This window comes from Pseudorca crassidens, chromosome 20 (genome assembly GCF_039906515.1).
Source record: "Pseudorca crassidens isolate mPseCra1 chromosome 20, mPseCra1.hap1, whole genome shotgun sequence".
Taxonomy (NCBI): Eukaryota; Metazoa; Chordata; class Mammalia; order Artiodactyla; family Delphinidae; genus Pseudorca; species Pseudorca crassidens.
This window is the reverse complement of record NC_090315.1, coordinates 3010993-3038295: the sequence shown is the minus strand read 5'-3', so window position 1 is coordinate 3038295 and position 27303 is coordinate 3010993. Positions and strand designations below refer to the sequence as shown.

Sequence of the window (27303 nt, the reverse complement as noted above, 5' to 3'; positions counted from 1 at the left end):
ATGGCTTCGCTGCCTTGAAGTACATCTGTTCCTGGAGGAAAAGAACTAACGGCGTTCCCTTGGAACACGGGAGAAGGGAGAGATTGTCACAGAACCACCACCCCCCCAGCGTGGAGCACAGGGAGGACCCTAGACCAGCCTGCGCTTGGGCCAGGGTCCTTCTGAGGGAGGCCCTGCTGCAGATGGGGTAGGCTGGCAGTGGTTTCCCCACCGCCCACACCTGCACGTCTTCCCAGAGTCGGGGTGTCTGGAAAAGCGACACAATTCAATGCGCGATTCTGCTGAAGCATAACTCATCCCGTTATTAAAAGAGAGGGTTGTAAATTACTTGAAGAGAATTCCTAGACTAGGAAACCCCTATGGGGAGGTAGGACACCGTCAAAGCCTAAATGCAGGCAGCTAGGGGATCGTTGCTGCTCTCATTCCCTCTTTGCCCCTCCACCAGCTGCTGCAATGTTGCCTGACCAGGGTAGGAGCATATATATTAGGGCACCCTGTTACTCCTAGGTGAAGCCTTTCTGGGGTCTCCACTGACCACCTAAGTTGTTCAGGGAGGTATCCCCACTCTGGTCGGTCAGGATTCTAATATCACCGGCGCTGTGCAGCCTGTGCAATCTCCGGCCGGTTCTCAGCCCTAGCCGCAGTTCTCTGTGCATCCCTGTGAAGTCTCACGCTGAACAGGCACAGTTTAGCTTTCTTCCAGACACCTTGGTGACCCATGCAGATTTCTCAGGCATCTTCATTGCTCACATACCATTTTCGGTCAGGTCCACACAGGAATTCAATCCTCCTCCTCTGCCCTGAGCTTTGACTGCATGGAAATCCACATAGTACAGCATGAAACTTCCAAATAATTTAAAGGCTGGGAGAAATATGATTTGAGTAGGAGCCCCTTCTAGAAAGAGACTTACTGGAGTTAGGGAAATTATTTTTTGAGCTGAATAAGAGGGGAGGAAAATCCCAAAATGACAGGCTCAAGTCATATTATATACTACATCTGTTCCTAATAGGATATGTCTACATCCTGTTGCAATCAGTTTTGCTATGCGCAGTTTACTCACAGAAAGAAAGATGGCTTTCCCTGACTTATTTGGGGAATAGAAGAGGCACTATGAGGAAAGGAATTTTACATGTGGGCTGCAAGCGCGACTGGGATGGGCACGGGGGAAGAGGAGCCAGGGAGCCTCAGAAAATGGAACAGATAAAGCTTTAAGGAAGTGGTGGGCGAAAGGGAGTTTTCCCGTTAAGAAAGTAGGTATCAGTCCATGTTTGTTCACTGATGGGAGGCCAGAAGAGAGGGGAAAATGGAGGAAAAGGATCATGAAAAACAGGAGTAAATTACTGTAAAATAAAGGATCAATAAAAACAGGAGTAAAATACTCCTGTTTTTCAGTAAAATGTCAACATCATTATACACGTGGGAAATTCTAATCAAAACCGTGAGATACCAGTCTACATCTACCAGGATGACTATGGGGAGAAAAGGGGAAATAACAAGTATGGATGAGACTGTGGAGAAATTGGAACACTCGGACATTGCTGATGGGAATGTAAAATGCTGCAATGTGAAAAACAGTTTAATAATATGAAAACCGGTTTAGCAGCTCCTCAAAAACTTAATACAGAAATGCCACTGGACTCAGCAATTCCACTCCTTGGGAAACCTGAAAGAATTGAAAGCAGGGACACAAACACATTCGTGTGCAACAATTTTCATAGCAACATTATTCACGATAGCCAAAAGGTGGTAACAACTGAAGTGTCCATTAACACATGAATAGATTTTTAAATGTGGTACATTCATACATTAGAATATTATTCAGTCATGAAAAGGAATAAAGTTCTGATACATGCCACAATATGATGAACCTTCAAAACATGCCAAACAATTAAAGCCAGACATGAAAGGAAAAATATTGTACAATTCCACTTGTAAGGAATATCTAGAATAGAAAAGCTTGTACAGACTGAAAGTAGATTAGAGGTTTCCAGGGGCTGGATGGAGAGGGGAATGGGGGATTATTTCTCAATGGATACACATTTTCCATTTGGTTTGATTTTTTTTTTTTAAGCTAGGGGTGGTAGAAGCAAAATATTGAAAATAATCGGTGGGCTAAAAATTTCGTTTTTTTTTTCTGTAAGATGGCTATAGTAGCACTTAGTTGTCTTTAACTTCATTCAAAACAATGTTGTTAGATCTTATGTGACAGCTGTCATATCAGTATGCATTTTAAAAAAGACTTATCGAAATTGGTGAATTTTTGTGTAGCCATTTGAATATTGAACATGGAAGAAAAAAGGCAACCTTTTGGTATATTATACTTTATTATTTCAAGAAAGGTAAAAACACAACTGAAATGCAGAAAAAGATTTGTGCAGTGTATGGAGAAGGTGCTGTGACTGATTGAACATGTCAAAAGTGGTTTGCAGGGGCTTCCCTGGTGGCGCAGTAGTTGAGAGTTTGCCTGCTAGTGCGGGGGACACGGGTTCGAGCCCTGGTCTGGGAGGATCCCACATGCCGCGGAGCAACTGGGCCTGTGAGCCACAACTACTGAGCCTGCGTGTCTGGAGACTGTGCTCCGCAACAGGAGAAGCCGCGATAGTGAGGGGTCCACGCACCGCGATGAAGAGTGGCCCCCACTTGCCACAACTAGAGAAAGCCCTCGCGCAGAAACGAAGACGCAACACAGCAAAAAAAAAAAGTAAATTAATTAATTAATAAACTCCTACCCCCAACATCCTCTTTAAAAAAAAAAAAGTGGTTTGCAAAATTTCATGCTGGAGATTTCTTGCTGGACAATGCTCCACGGTCATGTAGACAAGTTGAAGTTGATAGCGATCAATTAAGACATTAACTGAGAACAATCAACGTTATACCACACAGGAGATAGCCAACATACTCAAAATATCCAAATCAAGCGTTGAAAATAATTTGCACCAGCTGGGTTATGTTCATCGCTTTGATGTTTGGGTTCCACATAAGTTAAGCAAAAAAACCTTCTTGACCATATTTCCACATGTGATTCTCTACTGAAGCATAATGAAAATGTTCCATTTTTAAAACAAATTGTGACGGGCGATGAAAAGTGATACTGTACAATAATGTGGAATGGAAGAGATCATGGAGCAAGTGAAATGAACTACCACCAATCACACCAAAGGCTGGTCTTCATCCAAAGAAGGTGATGTTGTGTATATGGAGGGATTGGAAGGGAGTCCTCTATTATGAGCTCCTTCCGGAAAACCAAACGATTAATTCCAACAAGTACTGCTCCAAATTAGACAAACTGAAAGCAGCACTCGATGAAAAGCGCCCAGAATTAGCCAACAGGAAACGCATAATCTTCCATCAGGGTACCACAAGACTGCATGTTTCTTTGATGACCAGGAAAAAACTGTTACAGCTTGGCTGGAAAGTTCTGATTCGTCCGCTGTATTCAACAGACATTGCACCTTCGCGTTTCCATTTATTTCGGTCTTTACAAAATTCTCTTAATGGAAAAAATTTCAGTTCCTTGGAAGACTGTAAAAGGCACCTGGAACAGGTCTTTGCTCAAAAAGATTAAAAGTTTTGAGAAGATAGAATTATGAAGTTGCCTGAAAAATGGCAGAAGGTAGTGGAACAAAAGGGTGAATACGTTGTTCAATAAAGTTCTTGGTGAAAACGAAAAATGTGTCTTTTATTTTTACTTAAAAAACCGAAGGCACTTTCGGGCCCATATTTAATGCCACTGAATTGTATACTTGAAAATTATTGAAATGGCAAATTTGTAAAAATAAATTTATTTATTTTTGGCTGTGTTGGGTATTCGTTGCTGGGCGCGGGCTTTCTCTAGTTGCGGTGAACGGGGGCTACTCTCCGTTGCGGTGGCTTCTCTTGTTGCAGAGCATGAGTTCTAGGCATGCGGGCTTCAGTAGTTGTGGCACGTGGGCTCAGTAGTTGTGGCTCTCAGGCTCTAGAGTGCAGGCTCAGTAGTTCTGGCGCACAGGCTTAGTTGCTCTGCGGCATGTAGGATCTTCCCGGACCAGGACTCGATCCCATGTCCCCTGCATTGGCAGGCGGATTCTTAACCACTGCGCCACCAGGGAAGCCCACAAATTTCTTGTTATAATTTACTAGTATATATACACACACCAAGAAACTGCAAAGTAAAAAAAACCAAAAACTGCAAAGTGACAGATTTTTGTCCAAATTCCCAAATTAAAAAATTTTCTGTTGGACTATTTCAGAATTTCATGAAATTTTTTTTGATGTAGCTAAAACAGCTAGTTTAATTGTATAAATATTCACCTACAATATTAGATCTCTTATAGGAATATGAATTTTAGGACCTAATTGTTCCCATCTGTATAGAATATACTTTCCTATCAAGAATATGAAAATTATTAGTCAACCAAATATTAATAGATGAGGAAAAAAATTGAATTTCTCTAGAGAATAGAATAAAGTGGTCACAACCAAATTAGCAAAAAGTGTTTTCCAGGCTTCCCTCGTGGCGCAGTGGTTGAGAGTCCGCCTGCGGATGCAGGGGACACGGGTTCGTGCCCCGGTCCGGGAAGATCCCACATGCCGCAGAGCGGCTGGGCCCGTGAGCCATGGCCGCTGAGCCTGTGCGTCCGGAGCCTGTGCTCCGCAAAAGGAGAGGCCAAAGTGTTTTCCTTGCCTAGAAGATTAAAAAAAAAAACTGCCTTACGAGTGACACGAGTATCACTGCAAATCAGCAGAAAGGGGCTGAATGTTGGGAAACATAAAGACAAAAATATAGAGGTATCCACCAGCCACTGGTCTGGAATAACAAATGAACTCATCCAAATAGACAAAAGAGAAGACAGTGAGTAAAAGGAGAAAAAGGAGCTCACAAGGATTAAGATGGTATATGTGGCTCTGGCCTCAGCAGCATATCTAGAAGAATGGCTGTTGCTATGAATGTGTTGGACTTGATACATGTGCCTGTACAGGTAAAAGACCATGGAGCCACTAGTCCAGACCATGAGGCCTGAACATATGAAGTCTATTGTGAAGAATATGGCTGTAACTACAAAACTTATAATCCGGTCTGGATTCAGTGAGGAACAGTATCCATAATTTACTTTTATATTAGTACTAAAGTTTTCACTGTGCTTTGGATTAGTCATTTGAAAAGGAATAAGGATATTTACCAAAAAATGCAAGATCCAGCAAAGGAAGCAACAGAAGGCAATGCACTTTGGTGATCTCATTCTGAGCTCCATCCACTTAGAGAAATTGGGGCAAAGCCTAATGCTTTGGAAGCCACTGAGGATGGAAGTAGTGCTAAGACAAATCCCTCTGGTCACCCTTTGAAAATAGAAGAGAAATTTACATCCAGCCTCACTCAGGAAATATTTTGATCCAAAAGCTGTCATTGTATGAGGGATCCCTCTAGAGAAAAACACCAAGGAGTTGGCTAGGACTGGTTGATTGAGAATCAAATCTGTGGGTCTGACCTTGTGTCCAGTGAGCAAAGTGAAGTTATAAAGACAAAGGAGGAATGAGTTCCCGAGGATTCCCACTCCCATCTGAGTGACTAAGATAATTCCCATTTCCCACTTTGAAGAAGCCATCACATCAGTATCTATGGGACATTGATTTTAGTTGGAGCCAGAGGAATTCGCAATTCAACCAACAAAAAGAAATATGTTACCATCACCACCATGCCCAGTAACTTCCAGTGCTAAGTGTAACACAGACTTTCTCAATTTAAATGAGCATTAAGTATGTGTTTATGGGTGCAGGGGTTACTCCTGAAGATTCTGGTTCTACTTGGAAACATGTAATGCCTATTTATGGGATCTGGGTGAATGCATTATGGTCCATCTGTGCAACAGAGTTTTCTACATTTGTAAACGGAGTGAAGAGAATCTCTACACTCTGATCTACAGTTATGACCTGGATGCATTATGCATTGAAAAGCCAGCTACAAAACTGTGTGCAGAGTGTGCTGGAGTTTTTCCAATTATATGAAGGAATGAAAATACAGGCATAGAACACATATTTGTATAGGATCGGGCAGAATTTAAAGCTAGACTTTTAAGGAAAAAACTTGTTAGAGTGTTTTATTTGTACAAGTGTACGTGTTTCGCATAATTATTAAATTATATTAAAGCAAAGTAAACGTTTTAAAACCACTAAATACACAGGTTAAAAACAGTGATTGAATATCCAGTTGTTGGTCTCCATGTGTAAATGAAATACTTCAAGTGAATTGCAAATACAGAATTTTGACTGTATATCCCTAAGGGGAAAATATGAGGCAAAACTACCTACAGGGCTTCCCTGGTGGCTCAGTTGTTGAGAATCCGCCTGCCAATGCAGGGGACACGGGGTCGATCCCTGGTCCGGAAAGATCCCACATGCTGTGGAGCAACTAAGCCCGTGAGCCACAACTATTGAGCCTATGTGCAGCAACTACTGAAGCCCATGTGCCTAGAGACCGTGTCCACAATGAGAGAAGCCACCACAATGAGAAGCCTGCACACGGCAACGAAGACCCAACACAACCATAAATAAATAAATGAATAAATAAATATATAAAAACTACCTACAAAGAAACCTTATGTATTGTTTATATATTTTACTATAATGCATTGGTAGAGTATTTTGGAATAAAACATTTTAAAATAAATGGGAAAGAGTTTTTATGTGAGACAAAATAAATGCAAATATAAAACCAAAGAATTTTAATAAAACTTAAAATCCACATTTGATAAAAACAATACTAACTAGTATAGTATTAGATTTTAAACTGATATGTATTTCGTTTCCCTTTCCATTGAAAAAAAATTCTGGAAAATTTGGACAACCCTACAAAAATGCCTAATTCTAGTACCCAGTTTATGGACTCAATATAAGACCCAGTATAAGTAAACAGAGTGTCTTGAGGAGAGGAAAAAATACCTTAATTACATTTAGGACACCAGCTTTCCAAGATAATCCTGAAACTATTTGCCATGTAAGAGAAGCAAGGAAATTGAGCACCGATGTCACAGGATTCCACCTGAAGAAGCTGCTCCTGCACAATTTTGGTACAGCAGTAACTCCAAAAAATTGACGCATATAAATGAAATGTCTATAAATTATATAAAAATAACTACAAAAGTTAATGCTGGGGCTTCCCTGGTGGCGCAGTGGTTAAGAATCCGCCTGCCAATGCAGGAGACATGGGTTCGAGCCCTTGTCCGGGAAGATCCTACATGCCGTGGAGCAACTCAGCCCGTGCGCCACAACTCCTGAGCCTGTGCTCTAAGGACCGTGTGCCACAACTACTGAGCCCACATGCTGCAACTACTGAAGCCCACGCTCCTAGAGCCCATGCTCTGCAGCAAGAGAAACCACTGCAATGAGAAGCCCGCGCACTGCAATGAAGAGTAGCCCCCGCTTGCCGCAATTAGAGAAAGCCCACGAGCAGCAAGGAAGACCCAACACAGCCAAAATAAATAAATAAAAATAAATCAATTAATTTTAAATAAATAAATAAATAAAATAACACAAATTTTGTAAAAAAAAATCAGTTTAACAAAATGAACTTGCCTTACTATGTATAAAGTATAATAATAACTATAGGATGCTACTGGCAAAAGCCAAAAAATAGAATAGAACAAGGAGCTTGCTAATTATCTGTGTTTGCAGTTATTTATATGATAAGTCTAGAGAAGTTTATACATGATAAAAGTTGATGAATTAGTTTGGAGAAATGACTTATTTAATATATGCTATTAAAATATTTGGAGATTTAATTAAGACATTAGAGCTATATTTCCAACTTTAATCTTAGAGAAAATAAATAGACACTAGATCTAAACATAAGGAACAGTCAATCTCTTAGGTAAAAATGCTGCAATATATCTTCATAATTTTGCCTGGGCAAAGTATTAGTAAGCATGTACCAAACCTGTGGACTTAAAACATCTTTAGCACATTTGTATTTATAAAAATTAGAACTTTTTTCACTTTTATCATACCTATTGCTGAAAGATTCCTAAAACAAATAAAAAAGTAAAACTCAATGAAAACATGTAAATATACAGAACAATAAGAGGTGATTATAATCTCAGTGCTTTTTTGGGGGGAAATGTATATGAATAAGTAATTCTTAGAAAAAAAATCACACATTATAAAATATGATTTTCTCATAAACACCAGAAAAAGCCAAGTTGCATTGAAAAGGACATTGAATGTTTCATATATACATTGGAAACTGACATTAAGGTCAGTTTCCTATAATAAAGAATTATGTTGGGAATTTCCTGGCGGTCTAGTGGTTAGGACACCACACTTCCACTGCAGGGGACACAGGTTCAATCCCTGGTCAGGGAACTAAGATCCTGCATACCGGGCAGTGTGGCCAAAAAAAAAAAAATAGAAAAGAAAAAACAAAAATTATATCATCTGTCTTTTGTATCAAAAACAATAGTCAGGGCTTCCCTGGTGGCACAGTGGTTAGGAGTCTGCCTGCCAATGCGGGGGACACAGATTCGAGCCCTGGCCCGGGAAGATCCCACATGCCACGGAGCGACTAATCCTGTGCACCACAACTACTGAGCCTGTGCTCTAGAGCCTGAGAGCCACAACTGCTCAGGCCCCCGTGCCTAGAGCCCGTGCTCTGCAATAAGGGAGGCCACAGCAATGAGAGGCCCACGCACCGCAGCGAAGAGTGGCCCCCGCTCGCCGCAACTGGAGAAAACCCGCATGAAGCAACGAAGACCCAATGCAGCCAAAACAAAACAAAACAAAACAACCAATAGTCAGATGATTTAAATTTTAGATATTTTTAAAAATTGGCTTGCTACATTGTAAACTGTAAAAATTCAGGTTTTCCTGCTGCCTCAACACCCTCACAGACTGGGCATAAACATCCCACTAGAGTGACCAGCTGCACCAGTGTGGAGGCTGGCCCCTGCCACAAATTCCTCTTTTTGCCCTCCCCTGACTGTGACCAAGGAACATTCAAACCTTCCAGTGAAATCCTCCTTCACCCTTTGTCCCCTCTGGAACTCAATAAAGACACTAGCCCACAGATTCCTCCCCCTCCTTCTCTTTCCCTCCTCCCCACCTACTTGATTGAGCCCACTCCCTTGGTGACCTCTCCCCATGTGTTCTCCTCTTGCCATGAGTGCCTGTGTCTCTAGGGCTTGTGACTATAATAAAATTTGTTTTCCTGGGCCTCTCTCACGTTCCGTTTTGTAGCTGCATCTGACAGAACATATAAAAGGTTACAAAACAACCAAAAATTTAAATAGTTTTGAAAATCATTTAGCATGATGAATACATACAATTTTATATGATATATTTTTCTAATCTTGTTTCCAAAATGATTGTGCACTTTAGGATTCAGTAAATTAAATGCTTTGTAAAATATATATCAATCATATTTCAGTAACTGAAATAAAGAGAACAATTTGTATTTAAGTGTGAGGACATGCCTCGGTAAACAAACTACAACACTAGTGATAAAATGATCTAGCTGGGGGTGGGGTGGGTGAGTAGGAGAAGAACATATCTTATTACTCATGTCCATTCATATCCCTTAGACATTGATTAGTATGTTGTGTAAGAGACGAAGAAGATGAATTCACTCAGCCATAAAGCAGCAGATGTGATTTAAGAGAAATCTTAGTGACTGAATGTAAATTCTCCAAAAGGATACTTCACTAGGTGAAGCAGGGTTACCTATCTGAGGTGAGACGGTGGAACGGAGCAGGGTAGGGGGTGTCAGAGTGAAGATTCACCTTAAATTTATACACCTAGGGCTTCTCTGGTGGCGCAGTGGTTGGGAGTCCGCCTGCTGATGCAGGGGACACGGGTTCGTGCCCCGGTCCGGGAGGATCCCACATGTCGCGGAGTGGCCGGGCCGTGGGCCATGGCTGCTGGCCTGCACTTCCGGAGCCTGTGCTCTGCAACGGGAGAGGCCGCAGCGGTGAGAAGCCGCGTACCACACACCCAAAAAATTATACACCTATAGATTTGTTAAAATTTTCACAATGAAATTTATAGTTTTATAATTAAATTTTTTAATATTATAATTTGGAAAACACCACTTAAGATTGAAAGGAGAAAATTTGGGTATAACTAATGAAATAAAAATATGAAATAGCATTTATTTTTTTGCCCAAAGGCAAAGATTTGTGAAATTTTAGGAAGAGACATCAAAAAATTAAATATAGGGACTTCCCTGGTGGTGCAGTTGTTAAGAATCCGCCTACCAATGCAGGGGACACGGGTTTGATCCCTGATCTGTGAAGATCCCACATGCTGCGGGGCAACTAAACCCGTGCACAGCAACTACTGAGCCTGTGTTCTAGAACCCGCGAGCCACAACTACTGAGCGCGCGTGCTGCAACTGCTGAAGCCCGTGCGCCTAGAGCCTGTGCTCTGCAATAAGAGAAGCCACCGCAATGAGAAGCCCACGCACTGCAACGAAGAGTAGCCCCCACTCGCTGCAACTAGAGAAAGCCCACGCGCAGCAGCGAAGACCCAACGCAGCCAAAAAACCAAAAACGAAAGTCCTTTCTTTTATGAAATGTGGGTGAGAGTAGATGATAGTTGATGTCTGCGAGATGTCCTCTTTGGACCAAAATCATCAGCAAATCATCCTCTCCCCGACCACTGTGACCATTAAATCCTACCACTCACACTTCCCCCTTACCTCATGTCTACCTTCCTCCATGGCTGTTGGCCCCACACAGCTGCTATGAGTTGTTTCCTCCTTAGTGTAGCACCCAGGAACACATCTCTGGAGCCATTCCACATGGTGTCAAATCCCAGCTCTGCTACTTTTGAGCAGTGTGACCCTGGGCAAGTTAATGAACTCTGTACATCAGTTTCCTTCTTGTTAAAATGGGGTAATATGGCATCTACTGTGCAAAAATGTTATTAGGATAAAATGTTTAAGAGAAGAGTACAGAACACAGCCTGATGCTGTGGGTGAATTAGTGGTTTTTATCCCTGCTGTCATTAGCATTGTGATCATCCTGCCTGATCTCAGCAACTTATGGAAATAAAGTCTATACACTTCTATTCCTTGGTCATCAATTTTAAAGATTCACTTATATCTGTTTCGGAACTTCTCTTTCCCTTCTTGTCCTCCACAGTAGAATTCTTGCATCAGGCCATGGCCAATTGCTATAACAGGGTATGCATCATACTTTCTCATGTTTTCTCTGTGAATTTACTTCATTTATTTCCTGGATCTTCTGTATCTTAGTCATCTCTACTCAACAAAAACTATGCTCCAATTGGATGAAAAATAAAGCCAACAAAAATATTCTTCAGGGATTCCCTGGTGACGCAGTGGTTGAGAGTCCGCCTGCCGATGCAGGGGATGGGAGTTCGTGCCCCGGTCCGGGAGGGTCCCGCGTGCCGCGGAGCGGCTGGGCCCATGAGACATGGCTGCTGAGCCTGCGCGTCCGGAGCTTGTGCTCCACAACGGGAGAGGCCACGACAGTGAGAGGCCCGCGTACAGCAAAAAAAAAAAAAAAAAAAAAAAAAAAAAATTCTTGACTTTACTCATAAAATCAAGCTATTAGAAGAAGTTGAGTAGTTCTTGAAAGGGAAGTGTGTTGTTCCTTTTTTAAATCCCATTTACTCTTTGTTTTTTGGCTGTATCACATGCAGGATTTTCATTCCCTGACCAGGGATTGAACCCGTGCCCCCTGCAGTGGAAGTGCGGAGTCTTAACCACTGGAGTGCCAGAAAATTCCTTCCACTTATTCTTTATTTCATTTTTTAACTAAAATGTACAATGATGCACACAAATCTTATGGGTTCACTTAAATTTTTACACAGGTATAGACCAAAATATTCTTCACTCAGATCAAAATTTAGAATATTTCCAACACTTCGGTAGGTTCCTGGTGGCCCATCCTTGTCAATAGCTCCTCCTACAATGGTAACCACTATTTACACTATCACCATGGATTTTTTTTTGACTATAATTGAGTGGAAGTAAATGGTGACCTACAAAATTTTCTCTTTTGTGTTTTCCTTGTTTTGAACGTTATTATGTCTGTGGCATTCGTCTGTTACACATACCAGAATTAAGTTAGGATGAGGTCAGAATGCAGTAGTGTAAGCCCTTAATTCAATATAACTGGAATCCATATAAGAACAGAAAATTTGGATACAGTCCTTAGAAGAGAATGCCAGGTGAAGATGAAGGCAGAGATTGGGTTGATGCTTCTGTGTAACAGGAATCATTAGAGATTGTAAGCAAATCATCAGAAGTTTTGGGAAAGTCATGAAACAGCTCTCAGAAGGAACCAACCCTGCTGACATCTTGATCTCAGGCTTCTAGCCCCCAGAGATGTGAGAAAATAGAGGGAACCAGAGACATATGTCACCCTTGTCTACTTGCTTTATGGCTGCCTGATTTTCTTCTCCACATTCTCTCTGATAGCCTGTCTGAATTCCTCTTTCATTTCTGACCAAACTGACTGATCCTCACATCCATTCTAAAGCCTTCACTCCACATGCACTGAAGATCAGTAAAGAGTGTGTTGAACTCACAGCTACTGAGCATTGTTTTAGCGTCTCTATAGCCATTGTTTACATACACTATTAAAAATTATTTTCCAGGTGCAATTTGCTAGTGGAAGTTGATAGGAATTTTTCTCTAAATTTCTCTCATCACTGAAAGAGATGATCGTCCTTTCCCATTTTGTGAACTGAAAGAGTCACATAAGAAAAACATGACTGAATGTTTGCAAGTTTCAAATGGCAGGAATGATCAGGGATGTGAAGAATTCCCAGATATAAATGTTACTGTGAAATAGAAGCATGTTTTATATGTACTTAATATCTTAATTCCAATAATATCTCACCTCCATTCAGTATAAAGATCTCAGATACTTCTTGGTTCTTAGTGTACCACTTACAAGACATTAAACAGTTTGGTTCAACCAATATTCAGACCACAAACACTGTGCTGAGTATCTTCATATCCCTTTCTTGGAGAGAGGCATTTTTTTAAAATAAATTTATTTATTTATGGCTGCATTGGGTCTTCGTTGCTGTGCACAGGCTTTCTCTAGTTGCAGCGAGCAGGGGCTACTCTTCGTTGTGGTGCATGGGCTTCTCATTGCTGTGATCTCTCTTGTTGTGGAGCACGGGCGCTAGGCAGGTGGGCTCTAGAGCGCAGGCTCTGTAGTTGTAGCACACGGGCTTAGTTGCTCCACAGCATGTGGAATCTTCCCCGACCAGGGCTCGAACCCGTGTCCCCTGTGTTGGCAGGCAGATTCTTAACCACTGCGTCACCAGGGAAGTCCGGCATTTTCTTAATTAACTCCAGTTACACCCCTGTAGAATCTTTTTAATCAGAGGAATGTTAAGAGCCTTTATTTGTTATTGAATGACTGCAGTTCTTAAGGGTCAGCTGTGGTCAGTAAGGAGGGCAAATTTTGGATTTAAAAGCCTTTCTTGTCTCTAATACAAACTGTTTATTCCTACTCTAAGATGGTCAAACTTTTTAACAAATTTATTTCCTAATTTCTCTTAGCAGTAGTTCTGTTTCTTTCCTTATAGCTCTTACTATATTTCGCTTCATCAATATAATTTTTTGGTATTACTATTCTACTAGTCATCTCTCTTTTCTGTTTAATTTTAGTATTTAATTAATTAATTAGTTTATTTATTTTGGCTGCTCTGGATCTTGGTTGTGGCACGTGCTGTCTTTGTTGTGGAATGTGGACTTCTTAGTTGCAGCATGTGAAATCTTAGTTGCAGTGTGCGGGATCTAGTTCCCTGACCAGGGATTGAACACCGGGCCCCCTGTATTGCGAGTGCAGAGCCTTACCCACTGGACCACCAGGGAAGTCCCCTCTGTTTAATTTTTTTTTTGTATGTGAATGTTTATAGTGGCTTTATTCATAATCTCCAATAATTATAAACAAACCAAATATCTTTCAATGGGTATATTTTAGAATAAACAGTGATACATTGATACAATAGAATGCTGACTGACAATAAAAAGAACTACTGAACCATTAAAATGTGAACAAATGTCACAGATATTATGCCAGAAAACATATTACCTGATGTTCTGGAAAAGACAAAACTAGGAAAACTAAAATTTGATCAGTGGTTACTAGGAGTGGAAACTGACTTTTGAAAAAACATGAAGGAACTTGGGTGATGGTGGTGCTTCCCAAACTGTATAGATACCACAGCACTGCACACAAAAAAATCAATTTTACCAAATGTAAATTATCAATAAAACCAACTTTAAAAACCCATCAGTCATTTTTCACCTATCTATTGCCAAAAATCCAAGTCTAATGACCCATCATTTTAGGGAGCCTGTAGGATAACGGGCACTCTTATACATGAGCATAAATTGGTACAACCTCCATGGAAAGCAGTTTGGCACCATCTACCAAAACTGCCTAAATCCTTTGACTCAGCAAAAAGCTAATTCTTACCTGGTACTTGCTCATCTGTATGCACACTTCAAGTTACTACATCGCACTCCGGTACCCAGTACTTTCTGAAAGTTTGCTTTAACCGAAAGAACTTCATTCGTACCTGTCTTTGTTAACTGGAAAAAAATTGAGATTTTCACATTTATGAAAAAAGGCAGAGGGGGAAAACAGCAGTTTGTTTTGCAGAGAGCCACTAGAGACGGCAGCATGTCTGGGCAGTGGGAGTGGCACTGCCAAGCTCTTTCCCTGGGAACTACTACACTCTGGCATCTCAGCATCCAGAGCCATCACTTTGAATTGTCTGTGAGCATTTGTGTTTTATCCCATTTTATGCCTCTGTTAGCAAGATGTGTCATAAGGCAATTTCTTCAATTTTTGCTATTTTGGCTTACAGAAGGTTTCAGAGGCATACTCCACTTTTGGATAGCAGGGGAAACCTGTATAATTACAAATAATGGAAACCCAAATATCCATAGAATGCACTACTATACTATGCATCAGTAAAGATGGACACTTCCTATGGAATAATCAAATTCATTTGTTATCTGTATAACAGCATGTACTGCACATGGGGTTTTTGGTTAAAAACGGGGAAAGGTAATTATACTAATTTGTTGTGTATGCTTTAAGAAACTAGATACACAAGAAACTAATAGTAATGACTATGGAGAAAGACTGAATTGGGCAGAAATGGATGTTAATTCATGGAAAGGGAGGGAAGTTTGTGGCCTGAAGAGCCCACAGTTGTTTCTTATCCATGTACAGTTAGTACGGACTTGTTCAGTGATGGTTGGGGAAATGCCACTACTTTGTATTTGTAGGTGCTTTGTGAAAAACTGAGAAGACACTTAGGAAGCTAAGAATGTTGATCCAAAGAGGGAATTCCACTGCAGCTGATAGCACTCCCCTCCAATCCCACTCCTCTTAGTAGAGGCTAACATCCCATCAAATTGGCTGAGTCATACCATACCTTCAGGCAGATTTAAAAAAAAAGAGAGAGAGAAAAGACACAAAGGAAATGGACTGAGTTATTTAATTAGGTTCTTTGTAAGAAGTTTAGAACACTGCTTTGTGAGGATAAATTCTGTTTGTGAGAGCAAACACAGAGAGGAGGTAGCCCTGGAGCTGAGGAACAGCTTTGATTCTTCGCAGAATTTGTGAGTCCACATCTTTTTGATCAACCTTGCGCTGCTCTGTAATCTCGTATTTCTCTCTCTCTGTGTTGAAGATCTCACCTTCCTGGTGCCTGGGCTTATGCAGCTTCTTCTTGAAGTAAGCGTCAGTGAGATGTTCTGGGATTTTCACACCACTGATATCAATTTTGGTGGAAGTGGCAATGACAAATTTCTGGTGTGTTCTTCGCAGAGTATCTCGATTGAGGGACAGAGGCCCAGTCACAAGTAGGAAGCCACAGATCAGCTGCTTCAGAAAAATGACCCTCTTGCCTCTGTGGTGCCCAGTGAGGATAACCAGGATGGTCCCAGGAGTGATGCTGGCGCAGTTTTCTCACATGCTTACTGAAGGGTTTTTTGCCGTGACTCAACAGCTTTCAAGGCACATCTTCAGTAGGATAATACCCAGGCATTTTGCGAAGTTTAACCACCTGGATAACACCATTCTTGTCACCACCAACTGGTTTTGTGACAGTAGCAAGGACCTTCACCTTCTTTTTCTTTTCAACCTTGGATTTAGATGCTGAATACTTCCTCTTGTACAAGGCCTTTCTGGAATACATAGCCGATCAGGAATATCTGCCAATTCCTCTGACCAGGACAGGGTTTCGGTTGCAGTGGGCTTTCCCCTTCTTAACCTGCTTCACCTTTTGAACCTTGTCACCAGTCTCAGCCTTCTTGGCTTCAGGTTTTTTCTCCTTAGTATCTGGCTTCTCAGCCTTTTCACCTGCCATCTTGCAAGATGGGAAAGAGCCCCTCTGTTTAATTTTAAAGGATGTTAATAGGTTCATCATTTAGGCAGGGTGCTGAAGCAGTCTTGAGGTTTCTACTCCCTACATTCTTCTGCGATTTATTCTGATTCTCCTCTCTGCACTGCTGTTACCTCCCATTAAGCCCTCACCCTCTCCACCTGGAATATATATTTAAACTTGACATATATGTCATGTGTTACCATCAAATGCAGGTATGTGTTAAAACTGGGGATATAGTCGGGCACAAAACATAAAAATCCCTACCTGTCCAGTGGTAATTGTGGGACTCGAGGGACATTGTTCCAGCTAATGATTAAGAACTCTCCAGACAATAGGGGCTTCTTAGACAATGGGTGAATTTCCAGGATGTCCGGCCCCCTTCCGAGAAGGAGGGAGATAACAAAATGTAAAAAAGGTGTCTGTCAAAGACCAATCAGGCAGCTGGGGAGAAGGAGGGAGATAACAAAATGTAAAAAAGGTGTCTGTCAAAGACCAATCAGGCAGCTGGGGACAAGTTCCCTCTCTGGTCCGAGCCTAAGCCGGGACCAATCAGCAGGAGAACACAACCAAATCTATAATTTACATACGGGGAAGTGGGAACCTATAAAACTGACATATTCGCGCCCAAAAGGGTTCCTTCTTCGACCTCCTACGTGAGGACCAAGGAACCCCGGTGCACCGGCCTTCAATAAACCTCTTGCGTTTTGCATCGGCTTCCGACTCTTGTTGTTTCCTGGGCGAGTCGAAACTCCTAGGAGACCGCGCAGGTCTAACATTTGGGGGCTCTTCCGGGATTCCACTCGCCCCGGACCACAAGAACATCGGGAGTTGGAGGTACCAGGTAAGCTCGAGCTTGATTGTCTGTTTGTCCCTTGTTCTTTGTGGGCCATTATCGGAGGAAAGCCGTAAGAATCGGCTTATTATGGAATCTGTATCGGACCTCTGGCTAGGCAGACGTGCTAATAGCCGGCGTCCATGAGCCCTAGGGGACGCCCTGGTGGCTAATCTGGAAGGAGAGGCAAACTCTGTCTCCCCTTCACTCGGTTTCGGCAGTTCCCTTGGTGATAACTGCCATCTGAAGAAGTTTCGGTTTTGAAGCGAGCTCGCGGTGGCCCATGCGTATATGTGTTTCATGGAGTTTTAACTGTTTCTGTATTGTGGTCTATTCTTCTTCTCTGACGGACGACAATGGGACAAACTGTGACGACTCCTCTTTCCCTTACCCTAAGCCATTGGACCGAAGTTCGGGCCAGAGCCCATAATTTTTCGGTAGAGGTGAAGAAAGGAAAGTGGCAGACTTTGTGTGCCTCTGAATGGCCAACATTTCAGATAGGATGGCCCCCCGAAGGATCCTTTTTATTAGACAAGATTAAGCTGCTGAAGTCTAAAATATTTAATATAGATCCCCACGGACACCCAGACCAAGTACCATATGTCTTGGTCTGGGAAGATTTAATTCTCTCCCCACCTCCGTGGGTCCGGCCCTTTGTTTCCTCAACAGGTACGTCCGCGCACACATCAGCAGCATCGGAGATATTAGCCTTAAAGAAAAACCCCAACACGGAGAAGCTACCCGACGCCCTGGATCCACCGAAGGTGATTTATCCTGACCCACAGTCCGATTTGCTTCTTTTGGATTCCCCACCCCCTTATCCTCCGGCCCCAAATCCCCTACCACCTAGAGGACCCCCAGCTCCACTGCCCTCGGCACCAAAGGAACCATCCATGATGGAAGAAGAAAGGGGTCCCTCAGCGGGCACTAGGAGCCGGAGGGCTATCTCCCCGGACTCCACTGCCCTACCTCTTAGAGAGTATGGCCCCCCCGACGGCCAAGGGAATAAACCTCTCCAATATTGGCCCTTTTCCTCTGCAGATCTTTATAATTGGAAAATGCATAACCCAACTTTTTCCAAAAATCCACAGGCCCTTACCGCTTTAATAGAATCTCTTGTTTTCTCCCACCAGCCCACATGGGATGATTGTCAGCAGCTGCTTCAGCCTCTCCTAACGACTGAGGAGAGGCAACGGGTTCTTTTAGAAGCCAGAAAAAAAATGTATTAGGCGCCAATGGGCAACCTACCCAGCTGCCTAACGAGATTGATGCTGGTTTCCCACTCGTCAGGCCAAACTGGGATTTCAATGCCCCGGAAGGTAGGGAGCGCCTGAAAATGTATCGCCAGGCTCTGGTGGCGGGTCTCCATGGAGCGGCCAGACGGCTCACTAATTTGTCTAAGGTAAGGGAAGTCACTCAGGGGCCCCAGGAATCTCCAACTGAGTTCCTGGAACGTTTAATGGAAGCCTTTAGACGCTTTACCCCTTATGATCCGACTTCGGAGGAGCATAGGGCTACTATAGCAATGGCTTTCATAGATCAAGTGGCCCCTGATATTAAGAAGAAATTACAGAGGCTAGATGGCTTGCAGGGATTTTCACTTCAGGAGTTAATAAAAGAGGCAGATAAAGTATATAACAAAAGAGAAACAGAGGAAGAGAAGGAAAAAAGAAAGCAGAAAGAGCAGGAAGCCCGTGAAATAAGACGGGATAAGAGACAGGAGAGGAATTTAAGTAAGATACTGGCCACTGTGGTTGGAGGAAGAAATATAAGGGATAGGAATAGGCAGAAAGGGTGAACGGCAGACAGAAGGTGGCCATTAGACAAGGAACAATGTGCCTACTGTAAAGAAAAAGGACATTGGGCGAAAGAATGCCCTAAGAAAAAGAGTGGAGGAAGGCCAACCAGAAACAAAATCTTAACATTGGAAGAAGACTAGAAAAGTCAGGGCTCGAACCCTCTCCCCGAGCCCCGGGTAACTCTTAAAGTGGAGGGGGAACCTGTTCAATTTTTGGTGGATACCGGAGCCCAGCACTCTGTCCTTCTCCACTCAAAAGGTCCTATCTCAGCTAAAAGGTCATGGGTACAAGGAGCCACTGGGAATAAACAATATTCATGGACCACACGAAGGACAGTAGATCTTGGGATTGGACGAATAACCCATTCATTTTTTATTATTCCGGAATGCCCCTATCCTTTGCTGAGAAGAGATTTACTCTCCAAAGTAGGGGCTCAAATCCACTTTCAGCCAGAAGGTCCCACCATAACTGATAATAAAGGAAGGTTACTTCAAATATTGACTATGAAATTAGAAGATGAATATAAATTATACGAGCAGCCTTCATCCTCACGAGTTAATGTTACAGATTGGGTAACTCGGTTCCCTCAAGCCTGGGCAGAAACTGCCAGTATGGGGATGGCCAAAAATCGGCCCCCGGTGCTAGTGGAACTCAAGGCAACTGCCACCCCAATAACGGTCCGTCAATACCCCATGAGTAGAGAAGCCAAAGATGGTATCCGTCCCCATATACAGAGGCTACTAGACTTGGGCATCTTAATAAGATGTCAATCAGCATGGAACACCCTTCTCCTGCCAATAAAGAAACCAGGAACAAATGATTATCGGCCGGTGCAGGATCTACGAGAGGTAAACAAACGGGTGGCAGACCTCCACCCCACAGTTCCAAACCCTTACAACCTCCTGAGCACTCTTCCACCTCAATATACATGGTATACTGTTTTGGACCTTAAAGATGCTTTTTTCTGTTTAAGACTCTCTCCCCTGAGCCAACCCTACTTTGCCTTCGAATGGAAAGATCCAACATCGGGAATGTCTGGTCAGCTGACATGGACACGGCTACCTCAGGGATTTAAGAACTCCCCGACCATCTTTGATGAAGCCCTCCATCAGGATTTGGCATTATATAGAGAATCAAATCCCCAGGTAACATTACTCCAATACGTTGATGATATTTTATTAGCTGCTGAGACCCAAGAAGATTGTATCAAGGGTACTGAAAAACTGTTAATGGAACTTGGAACCCTGGGATATAGAGCCTCAGCCAAGAAAGCACAAATATGCCAACAACAGGTCAGTTACCTGGGGTATCTATTAAAAGGGGGACAAAGATGGCTCACAGAGAGCAGAAAGGATACGATGGCCCAAATTCCGGCTCCCAAAAGCGCCAGGCAGGTTAGAGAATTTTTGGGGACGGCCAGATTCTGTAGACTATGGATTCCAGGGTTTGCTGAGCTGGCGGCCCCATTGTACCCCCTAACCAAAAACAGCACTCCTTTCGTTTGGGGCGATAAGGAACAACGGGCTTTTGACCAAATCAAACGAGCTTTACTTTCAGCTCCAGCCCTAGGACTGCCAGATGTAACCAAACCTTTTCATTTATATGTGGCCGAAAATAAGGGCATTGCAAAAGGAGTATTGACTCAGAAATTGGGTCCCTGGAATCGCCCAGTTGCTTATTTGTCAAAAAAATTGGACCCTATGGCATCAGGATGGCCCACCTGTTTAAAGATAATCGCTGCAATGGCCGTTCTAGTCAAAGATGCTAACAAACTAACTTTAGGACAAAATCTAACGATAACAGCTCCTCATGCCCTGGAAAATGTAGTCCGTCAACCACCGGATAGGTGGCTAACTAATGCCAGGATGACCCATTACCAAACCCTGTTGCTAAACTCAGATCGCATCAAGTTTGCTCCAGCCACAGGACTCAATCCAGCCACCTTGCTACCTGATCCTGACTTGGAAGGCTCCACCATCATACATGATTGTCAGGAAGTACTGGCCGCAGCACACGGCAGTAGGCCAGATCTGATGGACCTGCCCCTCCCTGATGCTGATTTCACCTGGTTCACGGATGGGAGCAATTTCCTGGAGGAAGGTAAGCGTCGAACTGGGGCAGCCATGGTAGACGGAAAACAAGTCATATGGGCAGCGGCGCTACCACAAGGGACCTCAGCCCAACGAGCTGAATTAATTGCCCTGACGAGGGCATTAGAGATGGCAGAGAATAAAAAAGTAAACATCTACACAGACAGTAGATATGCGTTTGCTACCGCTCATATCCACGGTGCCATTTACCAACAGAGAGGGCTACTAACTTCAGGTGGCAAAGAAATTGAAAACAAAGACGAAATCATGGCTTTGTTGACTGCACTCATGCTTCCTACTAAAGTCAGTATCATCCACTGCCCTGGACATCAAAAAGGAAATACCCCAATAATTAGGGAAAATAATATGGCTGACCAAGTGCCCCGAGAAATAGCATCGGGAGAAGTCATTCTAGGACTGTCAGATAAAGTTCCTGAAAAACCAGGCCGCGATGAAGAAATCATCCCAGCCACAACAAAAAGAACTTTGTCCCCTCAGCAAGCAGAATCCATGTTACAACAGATGCACAGATGGACACATTTGGGGACTAAAAAGATGGTAGCCTTGTTACAAAAAGCCGGGTACGAAACCCCTGGAATGACAAAATTAGCTGGACAAATTGTGCAGGAATGCGTCCCATGTCAACAGGTAAATACTCACAAAGGGAAACTTGAAACTGGAAAGAGACTCAGGGGGGACTGCCCAGGAACTTACTGGGAGGTGGACTTTACCGAAGTGCGTCCTGGAAGGTACGGTAATAAATACCTTTTAGTTTTTGTAGACACTTTTTCAGGATGAATAGAGGTTTTCCCAACAAAGAAAGAAACAGCTGCTGTAGTAGCCAAGAAGATTTTAGAAGAAATTTTTCCTCGATTTGGAGCACCAAAGGTAATAGGGTCTGATAATGGTCCAGCCTTCGTCGCCCAGGTAAGTCAGGATGTGGCCAGATATTTGGGGACTGATTGGAAATTACATTGTGCCTATAGACCCCAAAGTTCAGGTCAGGTAGAAAGAATGAATAGGACTCTAAAAGAGACCCTAACTAAATTGTCCTTGGAGACTGGCAGTACCGATTGGACGGTGCTCCTTCCTTTGGCCCTATTCCGGGTTAGAAATACACCTTCCCGATACCATCTTACTCCTTTTGAAATATTATATGGTGCCCCGCCTCCCCTCCTCACTTTAGGAAAAGAAATAAAACCTGATTGTCAAAATAACACTGACTTATATGCTAGGCTACTGGGACTCCAATTGGTCCAGAAAGAAATATGGTCCCAACTCGCCGAGGCCTACCAACTGGGAACACCGGGAGAAACTCATCCTTTCCAAGTCGGAGACTCCGTATACGTCCGTCGGCATCGAACCCAGACGTTGGAACCTCGATGGAAAGGACCATACACCGTCCTCCTCACCACCCCAACGGCCATAAAAGTGGACGGCATCACTGCCTGGATCCATGCTTCACATGTGAAGACTGCACCAACGACGACATCATCAGGATGGCGGGCCCAAAGGACTGACAACCCGCTCAAACTCAAGCTTCTACGAACCTAAGACTTATAATTTTGGTTTTACTACCTTTACTGACTGTAAGTGATTTTAGCCCTCACCTCCCCCAACGTTTAACTTGGCAGGTAATTTCTCAGACTGGAGATGTAACCTGGTCCATTAGTCATACTGCACCCCCCTGGACCTGGTGGCCAGATCTTTTTCCTGATGTTTGTAAATTGGCAATAGGAGCACCTTATTGGGGTACAGAAGATTCTCATGATATGAACACTGCCCCTTCCAAAGTTTCGGAAACCGATTGGTTTGGGCCGGGTTGCAAAAATGCGGGCAAAAGAATGATGCTTGGTATCCTCACTTTCTACGTATGCCCCGGGTTCCACCGCCCTCGATCTCTGAATTATAAATGTGGTGGAACTGAAATCTTTTATTACAAAAGCTGGGGATGTGAAATTACCGGGGATACTAATTGGAAACCCACCTCAACTTGGGATTTTATTACTGTAATGGCTAATTATTCTCATAATGAGGATACCGGACACCGGAGTAAATGTTCAGGATGTTGTCATCCCCTTAAAATTTCCTTTAGTAATCCCGGAAAAAGAGATAAAAAATGGATAAATGGTCATTCTTGGGGCGTTAGATTTTACATGAGGGGATATGATTTAAGAATATTAATGACCCTTAAGCTAAAGATTGAGACTTCTGCTCCTATATCAATAGGCCCAAATCCCGTACTTGGCCCCCCTTTGCTTCCCCCAGCCCCTTCAGCTACATCAACAAAGAATGAGACTAATGAAATCTCTGGATCCAAAGAACCCACAGTTAAGCCTGGGACTCCTCAGGATAGGATGCTTTCTTTGGTGCAGGCAGCCTTTACGGTTCTCAATGCTACAAACCCAGAGGTTACAAAATCATGTTGGCTTTGCTATGCTGCCCCTCCCCCTTATTATGATGCTATAGGATATAGCTCCAACTATACTAATTCTACCTCCTCCGACCAATGTCGATGGAAGCAAGAAGGGACCAGTAAATTAACCCTGTCCTCGGTTTCTGGAAATGGTACTTGTATAGGAACACCTCCCCAGTCCCATAGACACCTTTGTCATGATTTAAGCCTCCCTTCAGGCTCAGGATATCTTGTACCTCCTCAAGATGGATGGTGGGCATGTAACACGGGGCTCACCCCTTGTGTCTCTTTAGAGGTTCTTAATACTTCAGCTGACTTTTGTGTGTTAGTGCAATTAGTCCCTAGACTTATCTACCATTCAGACTCATCCTTTTTAGATGAATATGTAGAAAAAACAAAAGAGAACCTGTAACCCTCACATTGGCTGTCCTTCTAGGACTAGGAATATCTGCCGGGATAGGAACAGGAACCACAGCCCTCATACAACAACCCCAGTATTATGCAAGTTTAAGACAGGCTGTAGACATCGACCTTCGAGCATTAGAAAGTTCCATAACTCAACTAAAGGAATCACTCACCTCACTTTCAGAAATGGTTTTGCAGAATAGAAGAGGCCTAGATTTGCTGTTTCTTAAAGAAGGGGGATTATGCACCGCTCTAAAAGAAGAATGTTGCTTTTATATTGATCATTCAGGAACCATTACCAAAACCATGGATAAACTAAGGGAACGCTTAGATAAAAGGCAAAGGGAGAGAGAAAACGAAAAAGGATGGTTTCAATCATGGTTTGATAAGTCCCCCTGGTTTACCACCTTAATCTCTACTCTGTTGGGACCTCTTATTGTTTTATTGTTGATTTTAACTTTTGGACCATGTGTTCTAAATCGCTTGATAGCATTTATTAGAGAACGTATCAGTACTGTACAAGTTCTAATGTTAAGACAACAGTACCAAAGTTTACGAACAGAAGGTTGAGATTCCATGATTGGAATCAATAGTCACAAGAAAAAGGGGGGAATGTGGGACTCGAGGGACATTGTTCCAGCTAATGATTAAGAACTCTCCAGACAATAGGGGCTTCTTAGACAATGGGTGAATTTCCAGGATGTCCAGCCCCCTTCCGAGAAGGAGGGAGATAACAAAATGTAAAAAAGGTGTCTGTCAAAGACCAATCAGGCAGCTGGGGAGAAGGAGGGAGATAACAAAATGTAAAAAAGGTGTCTGTCAAAGACCAATCAGGCAGCTGGGGACAAGTTCCCTCTCTGGTCCGAGCCTAAGCCGGGACCAATCAGCAGGAGAACACAACCAAATCTATAATTTATATACGAGGAAGTGGGAACCTATAAAACTGACATATTCACGCCCAAAAGGGTTCCTTCTTCGACCTCCTACGTGAGGACCAAGGAACCCCGGTGCACCGGCCTTCAATAAACCTCTTGCGTTTTGCATCGGCTTCCGACTCTTGTTGTTTCCTGGGCGAGTCGAAACTCCTAGGAGACCGCGCAGGTCTAACATAATGAGCTCCCTTCAGCTTTTGTTTATCTGGTAATGTCTTTATTTCTCCCTCATTTTAAAAAAACTTAATTTATATTTATTTTTGGCTGCGTTGGGTCTTCGTTGCTGCACGCGGCTTTCTCTAGTTGCGGCGAGTGGGGGCTACCCTTCATTGCGGTGCCCGGGGTTCTCATTCTGGTGGCTTCTCTTGTTCTAGAGCATGGGCTGTAGGTTCGCAGGCTTCAGTAGTTGTGGCATGTGGACAACTGGGAAAAGTGAAGACTATGCCCAGGGAAGCCCTCTCCTTTTTTTCTTTTTAAAATACATATATGCTCTTTTTTTAAGTAAATAAATTTGTTTGTTTGTTTATTTATTTATTTATTTTTGGTTGCATTGGGTCTTTATTGCTGTGCATGGGCTTTCTCTAGTTGTAGCGAGCAGGGGCTACTCTACGTTGCCGTGTGTGGGATTCTCATTGTGGTGGCTTAGCTTGTTGCGGAGTATGGGCTCTAGGCAAGCGGGCTCAGTAGTTGTGGCTCACAGGCTTTAGAGCGCAGGCTCAGTAGTCGTGGCGTGCCGGCTTGGTAGTTGTGGTACATGGGCTTAGTTGCTCTGCGGCAGGTGGGATCTTCCCAGATCAGGTCTCGAACTCATGTCTCCTGCATTGGCAGACGGATTCTTAATGACTGCGCCACCAGGGAAGTCCATCCCTCATTTTTTAAAGGGAGTTTTGCCAGGTATAGAATTCTCAGTTGACAGTTTTGTCAACTGGCACTGGTTAAGAATCCGCCTGCCAATGCAGGAGACACGGGTTTGATCACTGGTCCGGGAAGATCCCACATGCTATGGAGCAACTAAGCCCATGCTCCACAACTACTGAGCCTGCACTCTAGAGCCTGCGAGCCACAACTACTGAAGCCTGCACACCTAGAGCCTGTGCTCCACAACAAGAGAAGCCATCGCAATGAGAAGACAGCGCACCGCAATGAAGAGTAGCCCTTGCTCTGGGCAACTAGAGAAAGTCCGCACACAGTAATGAAGACCGAAAAATAAATAAATAAAATAAAATAAAATTTATTAAACATGACACCCTAGATTCCACATCCATTTTTGCTTTTTACTGTTAAGCCTACTTTGAAAGTCCTTTTAAGCTATACTTCAAAGTATTAATATTTTCACGAATGAAAAAATAATCACATTTCTAAAACAAAATCCTGAGTGGCCAAAGTTTCAGCATAGCCACTGCTCAGATAACTGTCTCTTCTCAGACTCCAGTGTGTCCTGTTCAGTTTTCTTTGAGATCTTAACTTTTGTTTTCTAATCCTCTACTGATATTTTCCCAGAGCTATCCAGCCATTATCTTTAAATAAGTACATAATCATTAGTGGCTTTCAGTGATTTTCATTTCACAACTTTTTCTGGAATAATCTCAACTCCTCATGCCCACGCAATCCCTGCTATAACAGTAAGAATGATAATCACTTCTCATCAAAGAGATCAGATTTTGTGTCCCCTCAATATTTGTTTCATTTTGTTTTTTTCCACACTTTAATGTATTCATTTTTCAATAAGTTTAAATCCTTGAGGTGTATGGCATCACACAGATTCTGTGTCCACGGCCTTGGCAGCAAGGTTGTTTGGGAATTCGGCACGAACCATGCCACTGTCTCCGTGAACACAAGCTACCTTTCCCCAGGTTACTCTGGTTTTGTTCGGTTTTCCACCAGGAGTTACTTTGTTTTCTTTGCTTTGTACACGTAAGCACGTCTCTTGCCTAGATATTTAGAATTCTCTTTCATTTCGAGCATAGACCCCTTCAATTTTTTTTAATATAAATTTATTTATTTAATTTTGGCTGCATTGGGTCTTCGTTGCTGCGCGCGGGCTTTCTCTAGTTGCTGTGAGCGGGGGCTACTCTTCATTGTGGTGCTCTGGCTTCTCATTGTGGTGGTCCCTCCTGCTGCGGAGCACAGGCTCCAGGAGCACGGGCTTCAGCAGTCGTGGCATGCACGCTGAGTAGTTGCAGCGCACGGGCCCAGCCCCTCCGCGGCACGTGGGATCCTCCCAGACCAGGGACCGAATCTGTGTCCACCGCACCGGCAGGCGGACCCTCAACCACTGCGCCACCAGGGAAGTCCCAGACCCCTTCAATTTTAAGAACACCAGGGAAGTCCCAGACCCCTTCAATTTTAAGAACACCAGGGAAGTCCCAGACCCCTTCAATTTTAAGTGCTATGTGCTCCCTCTGGTTCCGGAGACTGAGCTTATAGCCAGCAAAATGGCCTTGGACCACAGCCTTCCAGGCATATTTGTCC

At 43.2% G+C, this 27303-nt stretch overlaps 2 pseudogenes; both read right to left on the bottom strand.

Moving 5' to 3' along the window:
• Positions 1 to 15448: 15448 nt before the first annotated feature.
• On the bottom strand, positions 15449 to 16351 carry LOC137215723 (large ribosomal subunit protein eL6 pseudogene; annotated as a pseudogene).
• A 9840-nt stretch (positions 16352 to 26191) lies between these two features.
• Positions 26192 to 27295, bottom strand: LOC137214573 (large ribosomal subunit protein eL33-like; annotated as a pseudogene).
• Positions 27296 to 27303: the final 8 nt, after the last annotated feature.